We start from the raw sequence: 17,192 nt of genomic DNA on the forward strand, positions 1-17,192 counted from the left end.
ATTGTTTACTCTTTTATTTTCTGTAGAATCTCTAATGAAATCCCCTTTTTTAGTGTTGGTAATTTCATTTTCTGTCTTTTTTCTTCATAAGTATTGCTAGAAATTTGTCAAGTTTATTAATCTTTTTAATGATTTCACTTTTGATATTTTGATCATCTGTTGTTTTATATTTGATTGATTTCTGCTTTTGTCTTCATTATTTCTTCTGTTTACTTTGAGCTAAATTTTTTTGCTTAGCTTCTAAAGTAGAGTTTTTGATCATTTAAATCATTCATGTTTTCTACTATAAATGTCCTTCTAGTGCAGCTTTAGCTGAATCAAACAGATATGTAAATACTATGTTTCTAATATAATTCATTTTGTAATATTTTAATTAATATTTAATAATTGAAATGTGGCTAGTATAATTTAGAATGTGAGTTTTAAATTTTACCTATTTTTATTATTTTCTACCTAAATTTAAATATGAACATGTAGCTACTGACTATTGAACATATATATTTAGAGATTACAATATGAATCTTGATTCATTGTGGCCTACCTTCAAATAATATGCTATGCCTCTGAACCGTATAGTTTTGTTTTTCTTTTTGCCTTCTTTCTGCCCTTTAACCACTTTGTTTCTTGTACTTTAGTTCCACATATGCTAAACCCCTCAATGCATTCTAAATGTTATTATTTTTCTCTTAAATGCTCTGTATTATTTTAAAGATACACATAGATAGATATAATATAGATATAGATTGAGAATTGTTTTATATTTTTCCAGATGTTTACTCTCTTTCAGACCCTTTATTCATTCCTACAGATCTGAGCTTCCATTGATATTATTTCTCTTCAGCTTGAGCAACTACTTTTACCATTTCCTATAGTACAGGGTTACTAGAGGCAAATTCCCCAAGTTTTGTTCTTTGAAATGACTTTATTTGCCTCCCCTTTTTTTTGTAAAGGAGAGATAGACAGATCTATATATAAAACTCCTGGGTTGACTTTTTAAGAAGTTATACTATCGCTTTGTCCAGTAATGTATTATATAATTATTTTTAATTGGAAATCAGCCATCATGCATATTGTTGTTTCATTCCAAGTAATGTATCTATTGTTACTGGCTGCTTTTTTTTTTTATTTTCAGTAATTTGACTATGAAGAACTTATGTGTATTTTGCTTTATAGCACTCTGCCTGGGGTCCACTGAGTATCTTAGATATGTAAGTTAATGTCTTTCAGTCATTTTGAATCATTCTCTGCCATGTTCCTTTAAATATTTTTTTTCCCACCCTACTCTCTGTCTTCTCTTTCTACACTTGTGGTAGGCTTGATGTTGTCCCACAAATCTCAAGCACTTCTCTATTTTTCCACTATTTTTGCCTCAGTTTGAATACCTTTTATTGACATTTTTTTTTGCATCCTAAACAAGAAGTGTATTTAAACAACAAGATGCTTGGGTACACCCTGGTGGTCCAGTGGTTAGGACTTTGCATTCTCATTGCTGGGGGCTTGGATTCAATTCCTAGTTGGGGAATACAAGATGCTTGACTTGAAGGGAAAATGATGATTCTTTTATTTCAGGCTAATTTACTTCTGTTTAAAGGCAGATTACTCTACATATAAAAACTGTATAATATTATTCTTGATTTTACAATGATAAATGGAGGGCATTAAAATTCCCCAACTGAGCCAAATGTATAAGGATTTTTATGTTATTCCTTTTTGGTTGAAGAGTGAGTATGAAATAACTTACTGGGATATAATGATAAGAGCTGAATGAACATGCCACTAATGGAGAAAGGTGGGTATTTTCACAGAACTAGTATTTCCCCCCATCCCATCTCCATTTGGTGTTGATCAAGGCATAACACTGGCCATTTAGTTTGTTGTTGTTGTTGTTTTTTTAGTGCAGTATGCTTGAGTATATACACCAGTAACTATGTACAATAAAAGAATGGGGAAGAGGAAAATGAAAGCATAGAGAAAAATATTCTGCAGTAGTTAGGATGTGGTAGGACCAACTTGGGTTTTCTAATTGTGAACATGTTGTCTGGAGTAAAGTAGGATATTCCCCTTTCAGTAGACATCTCCTGTCTGCTGCCAGAACACCTCAATTGCACCTTCATCTTTCATTTCCAGCTGGTACATCTGTTTCATTTCCAGCTGGTACAGGAGCAGGTACATCTGTTTCATTGATTGATTACCTAACAGTCTGGAATTTAGTCTGCCTCACTGACAAACCATGTCATTCACAATAGGCTTCGTTAGTTTGCTAAGTGCTGTATGCCCCTTAATCTTGAAGTGCACCAAAGAACCATCCAGTCCAGCCAGCTTCAAGTTACCATATCATTGTTCTCAATCTTAACTCCTTCCTTGGGCTTTTCCTCAGGCCCTGGTGAGTGCTGAATCCTTCTCAGTTGCTGTTTCAGGAAACAGGTATCAGGTCGTTACCTAAGGAGGTGTCCTATTTATCTTTCTTCAAGGATACTTTTCTGACTCCAGCCTGCTGTTAAATTCACTTAATGAACTGTTTGTTTATGATATTGACTTTTTTCTGAAAGCATCAGTAGACTTTTGTTTAATATAGTATTCATATCTCTGTCAGAATCCCCCATCTTTTCCTCATGTTGCCTACTTCTTCTACTAGAGCCTTTAGCCTTTTAACTTTTTATTTTATTTTATCTTTATTTAAAGTCTCTGACTGATAACCCCACTCTCTGGGTCATGTCTGGGTCTTCCCTCTTTGTATATTCCTTCATGACCATGATTTATACTTTCTTGCTTCTTTGTGTGTTGTAAATTTTATGGTACTAGACATGTAAACACAGTAGAAATGATATAAATATTACTTATTTTTAGAAAAAATCTAGAGGGAAGAACCAAATAAATCTGATCTCTAGCTGAGATGTTTGAATTTTGTTGCAATTTTAGTTTGACCACAGGCTTGAAGTGTCTTGAAACTGGAATTAGAATTTACCTATGGTAGGCTTAGCTGTATCATCGAAAAAGCAAGAGTTCAAGAAAAACATCTATTTCTGCTTTATTGACTACACCAAAGCCTTCAACTCTGTGGATCACAATAAACTGTGGAAAATTCTGAAGGAGATGGGAATACCAGACCACCTGACCTGCCTCTTGAGAAATCTGTATGCAGGTCAGGAAGGAACTGTTAGAACTGGACATGGAACAACAGACTGGTTCCAAATAGGAAAAGGAGTACGTCAAGGCTGTATATTGTTACCCTGCTTATTTAACTTATATGCAGAGTACATCATGAGAAATGCTGGGCTGGAAGAAGCACAAGCTGGAATCAAGATTGCTGGGAGAAATATCAATAACCTCAGATGTGCAGATGACACCACCCTTATGGAAGAAAGTGAAGAGGAAGTAAAGAGCCTCTTGATGAAAGTGAAAGAGGAGAGTGAAAAAGTTGACTTAAAGCTTAACATTCAGAAAACTAAGATCATGGCATCTGGTCCCATCACCTCATGTGAAATAGATGGGGAGACAGTGGAAACAGTGTCAGACTTTACTTTTTTGGGCTCCAAAATCACTGCAGATGGTGACTGCAGCCATGAAATTAAAAGATGCTTACTCCTTGGAAGGAAAGTTTTGACCAACGTAGATAGCATATTAAAAAGCAGGGACATTACTTTGTCAACAAAGGTCCATCTGGTCAAGGCTATGGTTTTTCCAGTAGTCATGTATGGATGTAAGAGTTGGACTGTGAAGAAAGCTGAGTGCCGAAAAATTGATGCTTTTGAACTGTGGTGTTGGAGAAGACTCTTGAGAGTCCCTTGGACTGCAAGGAGATCCAACCAGTCCATCCTGAAGGAGATCAGTCCTGGGTGTTCATTGGAAGGACTGATGCTGAAGCTGAAACTCCAATACTTTGGCCACCTCATGCAAAGAGTTGACTCGTTGGAAAAGACCCTGATGCTGGGAGGGATTGGGGGTAGGAGGAGAAGGGGACGGCAGAGGATGAGATGACTGGATGGCATCACCGACTCGATGGGCATGAGTTTGAGTAAACTCCGGGAGTTTGTGATGGACAGGGAGGCCTGGCGTCCTGCAATTCATGGGGTCGCAAAGAGTCGGACACAACTGAGTGACTGAACTGAACTGAGGCTTAGGATCTGAGCACTAGTGACATTCATAGATCCCCATTCCTCTCTGCCCTACTACTAGCTTTCTAAAACAAAGATCTCTCAGCTCTCACAGCCTGGTTCCCAGGTCTTTGGGTTTTGGGGAAATTTTCTGTGTTCTCCTTTGGTCCCACTATACTTAGGGCCATCATTTTGCCCAGAGTGCCTCAAAGCACTCTCTCTCAGAACTTTTGTCTGTCTCCAACTCCTAGAAGCTGAAATCCTGAGTTGAAATTGATCCCTCTCGGCTCTCCTCTCCTGCTTTTAAGCCTTTGGTAAACTGCCCCTGAACGCTCAGTAAGCACCTAAGCAATAGAGTTGGTGAGCGAATGCAGATTTACTCTGCCACTGGGAGCTCAGAATTCAAATCTATCCCAGCAGGCCTTAACACTTTGTTTAAAATTCTGGTGATTTCCTGTCTATGGGGAAATTTTTCTTTTCCTCCTAGTCAACCAGGGTGGGAGCAACTTTGTATGTTTTCTCTCCTATGAAGTGTTCCTCCCTGGAATTGAATTTATTTAGAGATTCTTTGAAATGTCACTTTTCTGAAGGATTCAGGAAAACAGATTTTGTACCTTTGTTGTTTTGGTTTGTTTATTATGGGGAGAGTTATGCTTTCTTATAGCATTCTACTTCATAACTGGGCATGGGAGCATTTCTTGATACATTTGTTGATGGATTGGAGGGAAACAGGAGGACAGTATCTCATGTGTTATGTTTTCAAGTTCCAGATCTGTTTCTGATTTACTACTCCTTGTTGAATTCTTAAACAATTTTTTTAACATTTCTGTTTTCTCAAATGTAAAAAGAGGAAGATAAAGAATGCCTAATTTATAAATGTTTTGAGAGGATTAAATGAGTTATGATGATATCTAAAATATAGTTAAAATTATATAAGTGCTTGTTATTTCTATTTTTATTTGGAATAGAGCAAAGGTCTATTTCTCATTTACTTCTTGCTTTTGTTCAGAAAGCATTGTGATGTGTTAAAAAAATCTCAGCAAGATGGAGAGAGGATCAAGATAATTAACCCCCACTTTGTAGAGGGTACCACTACCAATTATTAAAACAAAGGGTATTTCCATAAATAGTATTTAATCAACCTGAATAACACTTTCTAGTTGCTGGTGAGTTAGGTGCTTCATCAGTAGAATTAGGTACTTAGTTGAGTGGGGGAGAAAATATGCTATTATAGAAATTAAAATAATTGAAGGGTTAATCAGTCCCTCTGGCTTTGAGAAATATATCATCACTGCTAGTCTATGTTCCTCCAGGAGTTGGCGGAATGCCCTGTAGAGAAATGCACAGCTGATACTCACCTTTTCTTGTGTAATCCCTCAAGCAGCAACGCCTGGCTACGCTTAGATCTAGGTTCCTGAGATTCCCTATAAATGAAAGAAAGAAAGTTTCAGATGGAACATCTTTTTAGCATCCAGTTTTTTCCTCTTCTTAGTTTCTTTCTCTAAAGTCTTTCCTTCTTTCAAAATTTCTCTATTTCTTATTACCATTGTAGTATTTTCCAGTTATTTTCCCATTTCCTCCTTTCTTATATTTCAAGCCAAAACAACAACAATAATAATATATTGTTTCTTAGAGAGATGAATACATTATGTTCTTCCATGAGTATATTTTCTTAATTATTCAGGACTCCAAAACCATTGAACATATTACATATTGAAAGAAGTCCTTAAAAATTAAAAGCAAAACTCCTGAACTTTAGAATTATCTAAGTCAGGTCTAACTTATCAGAATTGTAATTTGAAAAAGCCATGACTCTGATCAACAAACATTTTTCTGACATTTAGGCAATTCCTGACATTCAGGGCTATGTTTTCTTAGATCTTCTCAGGCTGTCCTGGGTCTCTCCAATTATTCAAAATGTGGTCAGCTGCAAGGTTATTGTGTTTATTCCTATTGCAAGTATTGAACTACTCCATTTATCTCCCAGCCTCATTCTCCTCTAAGACCTCCCCAAAACACTCAAATTTCAGTCCCTCTCTCTTAACCCTTCTCTCCTCCTCCCTCCCTCCCCCCCTTCCTCACCTGTCCTCCTTCTCTTCCTCTCTAGCGGCCGCTCAACTCCACCGCATCACACCCAGCTGAGGCATGCAATACACCTAGTCTATGCACTGTCACGTTCTGACTGCTAGTTCAGGGAGGGCTAGCAAGGCTAGGGGCTCTTCCAAAATAAACAACAACTTATGTGTAACCCTGGCTCCATTCCTAATGAATTTGCCAAGAAACAAAGGCTTTCTGCAGGATACAGTTTGTATATGTTCTGAAGGAAAAATTGAAAGCAGGCAGCCTGTCCTCCTCCCATCTGTCCGTGTGCCCTCTGCCTGGTGAGCAACACCATTGGTCACACAGTCTGGTCCACCCATGCCACCGATGGATTGTTTCTTCATTGCCTTATTTTCAAGGTTGATACTCTCTGAGGCGGATAGCAGGCAGCCATAGAGGACAGGATGAGCACAACTCTCCAGTCCCATAGATAATTGTCAAAGGCAGCTGAGTTCAGGAGCCCCACCTGGTAATGAGCTGCCAATTATTTATATGCTTATAAATCATCTTTTAAATACTAACAAGAGCTAATAAGCCTTAGCTGCCAGTTACCATGGTAACTGACCAGTCCCAAAAGGGAAGGAGGCTACTGACATATGGACTCTGGGTCAATAGTCCAGTATCTCCTGGGACTGATGTTTATATTCCTGCACATGAAGCTGTTCTGTTCAAGTACAAACTAAAATCACTTGAACAAGGAGGCACAGGACGTGATGAAATGCCTGCTTTTCCCATGGTGGGTCAGAGTGTCTAAAGGGCATAGAATTGTGTCCAACTTCCTATGAGCCACAGAAACAAGCTGCCCTAACTTGTTATGTGACAGTGCCTATGTCCAGCCGTACAGCTGGTCTACCCAGGCCACCTGCTGTCAGATATTTTATTCCCCAAAGCTTCCTGGGCTGCTCGGCTCTACCACTCTGAAGAGGTTTTCTTAATACCTTCAGTGTGCTGTTGCAAATAGATGATAAATTACTTGTGGGATGCTTAGTAATGTTTAGTGAGATGCAAGAAATGGCTCCCAGCTAACTGAAGGCATTTTCTTTCTTTTAAAAGCACAGTGGGAAGGCAACCACCCATGACTCACAACTCTTTAGAGTAGAAAAAGAAAACCACCTTCTGTTTTTAACTGGCTTTCCAAACTGGGTCTAGGGAAGTTCACCAGTTTGTATCAGGTATGAGATGACAGCTCAAAGAAGCTGATCATTACAAGGCATTAGTGAACAGTGGCCCAATCAAGCAATAGAGAAATATGAGTGTAATCATTTTGCCATGACTGACCCAGAAATGCCTTTTTCTATAATTCTAGGAGATACTAATTTTCAATAGATAGCTGAATTACTGATACCATAAAGAAGTTTCTCACCCTTCAGCAGGTGCTTGAATTGATACCTTTAACCTCTCAACTGCCTGGTGTAGGGCAAAGAATATGAGCTTTAGATCAGGATTTATTAGTATCGCTACCATTTAAGTGCCTTTCCTCATCTGGAGGATGGAGGAAATGGAGGAAGCTCTTGGTAACTCTTTAGATTATGATGAAAATCATGGCAGTGGTGGAAATATGTTACTCCCTCAGGCTTGGGCTATTTTTCTGGTCTCTACATCCATTATAGTGTAGAGAGGTAAGGGTTCAGAGGCTGCATGAGATTTATGTAATATATCTATTTCTTTCATATCTTTGGGCTTCCCTGATAGCTCAGTTAGTGAAGAATCCGCCTCCAATGCAGGAGACCCCAGTTTGATTCCTGGGTCGGGAAGATCCCTGGAGAAGGGATAGGCTACCCACTCCAGTATTCTTGGGTTTTCAATCTCTGGATTGGGAAGATCCTCCGGAGAAGGAAAAGGCTACCCACTCCAGTATTCTGACCTGGGTCATCCATGGGGTCTCAAAGAGTTGGACACGACTGAGCAACTTTCACTTTCATATCTCTAATTGCTTATATGCACATTTTACCTTGGAGTTATGCATATGCCAGTGCTGGGGAACTTAACTTTTCCTGCCATTGTTACTTTTCTTTTCTTTTTTTTAAGAAGTATAGCATCAAAAACCTTTATTTTTTAAAAAGGGATCTTATACCATTTGTGGTTCATCATCTTTAATTTTGTAGCACTTAAAAATTCAATTAATTTAAACTGAAAAAAAAAAAAAGTTCACCCATTTCCTCCACCTCTCAGCCTCCCCAACCTCTGGCAACCACCAGTCTGTTCTCTGTATCTCGACCTTGGAGATGAGATCCAACATAAAAGAGAGACCATGTGATATCTGTCTTTCTCTGCCTGACTTATTTCACTTCTCTGCCTGACTTATTTCACTTAACATATTGCTCTTGAGTTTCATCTACGATGTGGTAAATGGTAAGATTTCATTTTTCTGGCTGAATAATATTCTATTGTATTTAAGTACCACAATTTATTTATTTATTAATCCACTGATGGACACAAGTTGTTTCCTTATCTTGGCTATTGTACCTAATGCTGCAGTGAACATGGGAATGCATGTATCTTTTTGAATTTGTGGCTTCATTTTCTCTGATAAATACCCAGAAGTAGAATTGCTGGGTTATATGGTAGTTCTGTTTTTAAGTTTTTGAGGAACCTCCATATTGTTTTCCATAGTGATTTCACCAATTTAAATATCCCACCAATAGTACACAAGGGTTCCTTTTTCTCCACATTCTCACCAGCACATATTATGTCTAGTCTCCTTGGTAACAGCCATTACAGGTATGAAATGATATCTTATTGTGGATTTAGTTTGAATTTCCTTGATGATTACTAGTGTACAGCATCTTTTCATGTACCTGTTGGCCATCTGTATGTCTTCTTTGGAAAAATCAGATCTTCTGTCCAGTTTAAATAGTATTATTTGTTTTCTGCTGTTGAGTTTTATATATTCTTTATGTATTTTGGATACAACCCCTTATCAGATACATGATTTATGTATATTTTCTATGATTCGGTAGATTGCCTTTTTATTTTGTCGATGATTTTCTTTGGTGTACATAAGCATTTTTAGTCTAATATAACCCCATTTGTTTATTTTTTGCTTTTTCTTTTGGTTACTTACTATGTAGAGTATGTACTTTATTTGGCCTCTGTTAGTTGCTCAGTTGTGTCCGACTCTTTGAGACCCCAGGGACTGTAGTCCACCAGGCTCCTCTGTCCATGGGATTCTCCAGGCAAGAGTACTGAAGTGGGTTGCCATTTCCTTCTCCATTATTTGGCGTCTACTAGTCCTTATTCCAGTCGCCTATGCTTGCTGTTTGAATATTCAGATCAGAATTAGAATCATTACAAAGGGTCAAAAGTAATGTCAAAGGCTTTGGTGGCATATTACACAGGGTTATCCCCAAAATGGGCTCCCTGGTAGCTCAGCTAGTAAAGAATCCACCTGCAAAGCAGGAGACCTCAGTTTGGTTCCTGGGTTGGGAGGATCCCCTGGAGAAGTGATAGGCTACTCACCCCAGTATTCTTGGGTTTCCCTGGTAGCTCAGATGGTAAAGAATCTGTCTGCAATGTGAGAAAACCTGGGATCCATCCCTGGGTTGGGAAGATCCCCTGGAGAAGGGAAAGGCTATCGTCTCCAATATTCTGGCCTGGAGAATTCCATAGACTATACAGTCCATAGGGTGGCAGACAGTCAGACTCAACTGAGCAACTTTCGTTTTTACTTACAGCCCCAAAATCAAATATTCTGGCCTGGCAAGAGCAGAATGACTATGTGAGTAATAATCCAATGGAAAAGAATATGTAGGACTGATGAGAGTCCCCAAAAGATCAACTGTGTTGAAAACATTGTCAAAATTTAAACACTGCAGAAATACCCAGATGAAAGGACAGTCATCCATGTGAATTGTGGAGAAAAGTTTATGAAGGAACTTAAGGCCCTTTGGCTTTGCTTCAGTGGGTTGGTGGTGAGGTTGGCAAGGTACGGGAGTAATTTGTAAGTTTATGTATGACTGACTTAATAAGAAACCAAGTCATTTGAAATGTCAAGGAAAAGCAGACTAATCTCCCGTGAAGGGGGGAATTTACACCCCTCACCCAATCCTCTTTATTTGGCATGGTCAAGTAGAAAGAGAGGAAACCGGGAAACAGGACTCCAGCTCTGCTTGTGGTTCTTTGTAGCTGTGAACCAGTTGACATGATGTTTCTTGTTTCTGGGTCTGAGTTTTTATACCCTCTTTGTGTGCTTCATAAAGATATTTGAGTTTATACCAATATTGTTAGTGTGTAAATCTATTAAAGTTGAAAGTCTCTAAATAAAATATTATTAGTGTGGAAGATGGAAGGGCCATATTAATGGCCCTTTTTGTCTTCTGGTGGTAGACTATGACTCTCAGAATTGAGGAGAAAACAATATTGAGTAAAATATAAAGAGAAATTGACTGCTCTAAACACAACTATAAAGTCCTAAATGAAGGTAGGAGAATGGGATAATTTTTAAAAGAGAATAAGTAGATGCCAATGGGATGGAAAGAGGAATTAGAAGAGTTGGGTGTAGAGTGACAGATGAATAGATGAGGGCTACTCTGGAGACGTGGTTCAGATCCCAGCTCTGTCACCAGCTGAATGATCTGCAACAAGCTACTGAATCTCTCTCAGACTGGAACTTCTCATCCACTAACAGAAAGATTTTTATCAGATAAAATTGAAAGTGGAACCTCAGTGTATGAAAGCGGCTTAGAATCTTGTTTCTTTTGTTGAAACCTTTCTTGACATTCTCTTTACTCCCACTCCACACTGTGGCCCAGGGTCACCTGTTTAAAAATCCAAGAATTTGGAGAATCCTAGTTTGAAAACCGGGAAAGTGGATGGCATCTTGTGGTCTTTCTAATGGTATAATTTTTGTGTTTGAGATTCAGACACTCCTAGAGAAGTTTGAATTCCATTGAGAAAGGAATTAAATTGGATGTTAAAGATTTACTCTGATGGAAAAGGTAGGTGATTGTCAACTAAGCTTATTGTTGACTGACTGGTTTGAAAACAAACATATAGAAACAATATTCACTGTAAAAGAAAGATTAGTTCATGGGGAATTAATGTCCCCCAAATCAATACTATTCTAAAAAACACATATAAATAGAGTAGGAAAAGAAACTGTGACAATACTGCATGAAAATAACTTGGATCAGAAGACAGAACTATATATACTCCTTGATAGCCAATGCAGTCTGAGCAAGTTTACAACCTAGAGGGGCAATACAACTCAACATACCCCAGCAACATGTTGTGAGGGACTTAATTTCTGCTGGTTTTTTTCTAGTGGGAAGTTTCTAGTGGGAAATATTGAATTCAGTGACCCACTCCTAACAAGAGATACCTTGACAGACATCTGACCAGGTTCATTCACCCTTTTGCAACAGCAGGTAAAGGGTGGGTTTGAGGGCTAGTTACTGAGGGAGTCCCCTGCCTTTCCTATGAATTTATCATCAATCCCAGTCTGATAAGTAACTACTGTATAACAGAAGGAACTCTACTCAATACTCTATAACTCTGGGATGACCTATATGGGAAAAGAATCAAGAAAAGAGTGGATATATGTATGCGTATAACTGATTCACCTTGCTGTATACCTAAAACTAACACAACATTGTAAATCAACTATATTCCAATAAAAATTAAAATCAAAAACAGTACTTTTCCAAAAATGTTCACACAACTCTTTCTTGAGTTTCAGAGTAGGATTGCTACTGTTGAACATTTAAAAGTTTTGGGAAAATCCTGAATACTTCACTTTTTATTTAAGGCCGAAATTTCAATTTCCAAGTTTGAATTATCCCAGAGGTCTATAAATGCACTGATAGATGAGTTGAGACACAGAGTTGAGACAACAAATGGAGAAATGCTTCTTTGGGTGGGAAAACACATTTATATGGTAGTCTTCTGACAGCTGTCATCTGTATATTGTTGACATAGTAACAAGCCCATGCGACTTATGGTTCTAATAAATTTTTAATCTTGAAAAATTTCTATAGCACCCACTTCTGTTGGTTTTCAGATCAGATGCCCTGGCTCAGGGCTGTAAATTAGACATTTAGCTGAAATCTCACTTGGTGTGTTTGATGATCTTGGAGAGTCAGCTTATTTTATGGCTAATATCTGAAGGAACAAATGATGAGTAAGAGGAACTGGAAATCTAATTCTTTTCAACTCTCCTTCTTATCTAAGCAGTTGAAGGTCTCATGGCTTGTCTCTTCCCATTTTTTTTTCTGTCCTTCTGTCTTTTCTAGTCTCCTTTTGACTTTTCTTAATGTGTGTGTGTGTCTGTGTCTGTTGTGTGGTATGTATGTGTTATGAAGAGGTGCAACAGAAGAAAAGAATAGATACTAAGTTTAGAGATTTGGAGAGAAAATAGAAAGAAACATTTAAATTCTACTTTTTATTATTTTAGGTTCTTTGGCCAGAACTGAGCCAGACCCTAAAATGAGTATTTAATTTGGACAAATAAGTGACATCATACCTCTGTAATAAAAAGGGGCTTACCCAGTGGCTCAGTGGTAAAGAATCCACCTGCAATGCAGGAGACCTGAGTTTGATCCCTGAGTCGGGAGGATCCTCCAGAGAAGAAAATGGCAACCCACTCCAGTATTCTTGCCTGGGAAATCCCATGGACAGAGGAGCTTGGCAGGCTACCATCCAAGGGGTCACAAGGAGTCAGACATGACTTAGAAATTGCATAACAACAATCTAGAAAGAAAATGAAGTGTATAGTATATGTGGAGTGTGTATGATGAATCTGTGTAGAAGTGTGGCCGATATGATTGTGTATGTAGTTTCCTAACATCATCACTCTGTTCATGTTTGGTTGCTGATAAGAGTCAGTACAAACCCTTTGTGTTTGACTCCTGTGTATTTCTCTAGATTTTCTATAGATAGACTTCCTTCTGGACATAGTAAACAGCTTGTGGTAACAACTGAGTAGAATAATGAATATATTTCTTCTCCTTCCTCTTCTTAATTTTAAAAAATATTTAGTTCCAGCATCCCTTTTGGGCTTCCCTGGTGACTCAGACAGTAAAGAATCTGCCTGCAGTGGGGGAGACCCAGGTTCGATCCCTGGTTCAGGAAGATCCCCTGGAGAAGGGAATGGCTGCCCACTCCAGTATTCTTGCCTGGAGAATTCCATGCACAGAGGAGCTTGGCAAGCTACAGTCCATGGTGTCACACAGAGTCAGACACAACTGTGTGGCTAACACTTTCACTTTCATCCCTTTAACCAGAAGGTTTTTCTTGAAATTATTTGCCCTGTTCGGAAACCTTGAGAACACGTAATCAGTCCCACCTTTGTGTCTTCACTCTTCCTCCTGCAGATGACTATTGCAGCATCCAGATTTCTAGTGTGCTAATGTGTTAGTTTGAGTGATATTTCCTGTTCTACTAAACTATGAGAGTAAAGTTATATCTAATTCTTTCCTGTATCTCTAGCATCTGGCACCTGGTTATATAAATAAAATATATGTATGTATATTATACGGTGCTATTTAAAACATTATAGTACTATTAGAATATATATACGTAAACACACAATATTATGAGAAATCTCCATCTTGCAGAAGGCTCAGAGCATCTAGTTCCTGGCAGATTAATTGGGTTCTGCATGTGATATGCTGGATTTCAAGACTGGCTGGCTGTGAAGTTACTCTTGAGAGTATAAAGCAGGGAGAAGAGAGAAGATATAATGGATGGACAGAACTCATGGGTGGGCCACTGAGTCTAGAGGGTGAAGGAATGGCAGTAAAAAAAACCAATGATCACATCCTTTCTCTGCTGAGTTGGCCTTAGGAACAAGGCAAGCCCGACTTTACAGAAGGGGGCTCAGAAGAGGATTGAGCTCACCTGGGGCTGATTAAGGCAGTGTCAATAAAATGAAGTTATGGTAGTATTTGTGGTTTAAAAACATTACAGAATTGTTTTCCTAAGGCCTTTGGGCAGATCCTGATTTGATCCAACAATATCTGCTTGGCTCCAAACTCATGGACATCTGCTAATTTTTCTAACTGCTTTAATCATTTTGGGGGCTCTGTTTTAGAACCTCTCCAAATCTCCTCCTTCTCACTACTGTCTCAAGTCTTCAGAGTCTATGCCAATTTTAATAAAGGTCTAGAAGGATTACCTTATGTTCCCAATTTAGTATTCCTATTTAATATTCCATTCTTTGTCTCATTTAATATTTCAAAATGCAGAGTGGGAATCTTTGAATTTCCATTAGCCAGTGACTTACGGAACAAAATTTGAAATTCAGTCTAAGGTCACATGTAAGCAAAGAAGTAATTTGTGTGTATGTCTGTCTTATTGACTACAATATGGTATTCTTGAGGACAGGGGCTTTGTCTTTTTCAAAAATTCCCTAGCGCTTAGCATAGTACCTGGCTCCTTTAGCATAGTACCTGGCTCCTTTTTTGTTCCTTTTTTCAAAAGTAAATATTTAGGATTAGTTTACTCTTTTCACATTTGAACAATCCCAATAAGAGTGCTTGGGAACTTTTGAAATGAGAAATTAAGAACAACAACAACAGAAGAACAGAAAAGGTTTTTAGTACATATACTGGATGCTTTTTAACTTTCAAGTTCCATTTTTCAAGGTCCATTGGAGGGCATGGGGTAAAGGTAAGGGTAAAGGGAAAATAATGGTATAGTTTTAAAAAAGATAAAGGGATGCAAAGAAGGGACATTTTAGGAACTACACTGAATATGAATTGAAAGTGTAGGGAAGGTGAGAGAAAAGGTGGAAACAGACAAAAGACAAGACAGACATGATGCTACTTGTTAAAGCAGGGCAAACTGTGAGTGATCCTCTAATTTCCTCTGATCAATATCTGTCATATTTCAGTACAAGGAGGTCTGGACATAGAGCTTAGCATGAATGAACTGCCACAGTCAGTCTCTGGAGACATAGCTGAACTAGATAGCTAGCTCTTTTTCGTGTTGTCCTCAGAGGTCTTGTTCACATATTCCAAAATTGTAGCCTTCTCTAAATAATCTATTTATGGTCTCATAGAAATAGATATGATCATTTAGATATTCCCTAGTAGCATCTCTTTAGGCTAGTGAACAGATCATTACTGAAGCATCACCCACTTACGATGAGGCCTGAAATTTCAGTTTATCTCTGATGACTTTAACAGAATAGCTATAAATGGCTGAAAAATATCTTCACACAAGAAGGTTTCAATAGCTTATGAGAAGTTACTGTTTCTTCAGAAATAAGACATAGTGGGAAATGGACATGCCAGTGTTGTTTCTGTTTTTAAAGGATGTGGTCCATTTCATCTAGGTTATCAAAGTTGTGGGCATAGACCAGTGTAGCTTCTGAAAACACAGTACCTGGTCCACCCCCAACATCCCAAAAGTACTTATTAAAGTTAAGTCCTTATACTTGAGTAAAGTGTAGTATGATGTCTACAGAAACAGTACAATTCTTAGTTAGAGAACTTACTCTGAAGATTAAGGTTTTTGCTCCATCGGTCTAAATTAAATCAAGCCATTTCTATCAGTACAACCACCTATGAAGCACTCACCATCATTAAGTTCTAGCTCTAGGTACCATACATTCCAAGGCAAAGAGGCTATGATTCCTATCCTTAAGTTATTCATGATGTAATGATAATAGTTCATAATCTACTGCAGTGAATAGGCTGATATATTTGTAGCAAACTACGGTGTGTTTGATAGTTGTGCCACCCAAATGACTCAACTGTTTTCTGGGAAGGTAAAGCAGTGGGCACTTCCCGAAATGAATCAGGAAGGTGGAAAGAGATGGTGTTTGAACTGGGTTTTGATTAAGGAGTAAGGATTTGCAGTATAAATAAAAATCAGAGGCAGGGAGTGAGGGCAGGGGGCAGGGATATTCTACCCAAGAAAACAGACTAAACAAAGGCATGCACACATATGAACATACACTTATGCACTCATATATGTTCCCTATTATACTCTCAGCATATGTCAATCAGAGTTTTGAAGTGAGAATACGAAATGTGTTGTCATCCTGGATTTCCTAGGATCTATTGTGTGACCTTGCACAAGACTTTTAAAATATCTGGATCCCAGTTATTCCATTTGTAAGATGAAAGGACTGGATTCATGCTGGCTATGGCCCCATCTAATGAAAATGGGAGCTACAGCTACAGCTGTCTGATCTAAAATTATGACTTAGGGCATAAAATAATAGCTTATTGAAGTGATCTAAGCTAGCCTGTTTTTTGTTTCATATAAAGGAAAACATTTTAGAGTCTCATCATTAGGAAAAATAATAACAAGTTAAACATCTCTTTGCTTTGAATTGGTTTACTACTTGGTAATACAGAAATCTTGGATTATAAATTTGGATTTTTTCTCAAAAAAATTAAGGATACATTTTTCCCCTTAAAATTCAGTTAAGGAAAGGCATGGCTAAGAGTTGAGACATTGACATATAGTACATTATAACACTCTGTCTGGCTTTGCCTAGGCAAGAGGAGATGATAAAGGATCAGTGCTGCACAGAGCCCCGAGTTCCAGGTGACAGTGAGATTGAAATGGCTAAAAATACAGTAAGGATGTACTAAATCTCATGCTCATATCTGAATATTTGTAGGATTTGCATTTGTCAAATATGAAAACTTGAGCTCAGAAACCACGTGTAATTCCAGAGATAGCACCAGACATGTTAGCCTTCCTCTGTAAACATCTCTCCAAGACTTCGAGTTCAAGGTTTCAATCTTCAGTTCTCTGGTACTTCATTTGCCTCATCTGGAGGCACCTGAGCATGACTGAGAAGCAAACCTGAAATTTAAATTCTGCCTATTACATAGTTGCATTCAGTCAGTCAGTTCAGTTGCTCAGTCCTGTCTGACTCTTTGCGACCCCATGAATTGCAGCACACCAGGCCTCTCTGTCCGTCACAAACTCCCAGAGTTTACTCAAACTCATGCCCATCAAGTCGGTGATGCCATCCAGCCATCTCATCCTCTGTCGTCCCCTTCTCCTCCTGCCCCCAATCCCTCCCAGCACCAGGGTCTT

General features: G+C 38.4%; 1 pseudogene; it reads right to left on the reverse strand.

The window, feature by feature from the left end:
* Positions 1-2,064: 2,064 nt before the first annotated feature.
* LOC122675225 overlaps positions 2,065-17,192 on the reverse strand; it is a 29,455-nt pseudogene continuing 14,327 nt past the window's right edge.

Source organism: Cervus elaphus, chromosome 19 (assembly GCF_910594005.1).
Source record: "Cervus elaphus chromosome 19, mCerEla1.1, whole genome shotgun sequence".
In the NCBI taxonomy this organism is placed as follows: Eukaryota; Metazoa; Chordata; class Mammalia; order Artiodactyla; family Cervidae; genus Cervus; species Cervus elaphus.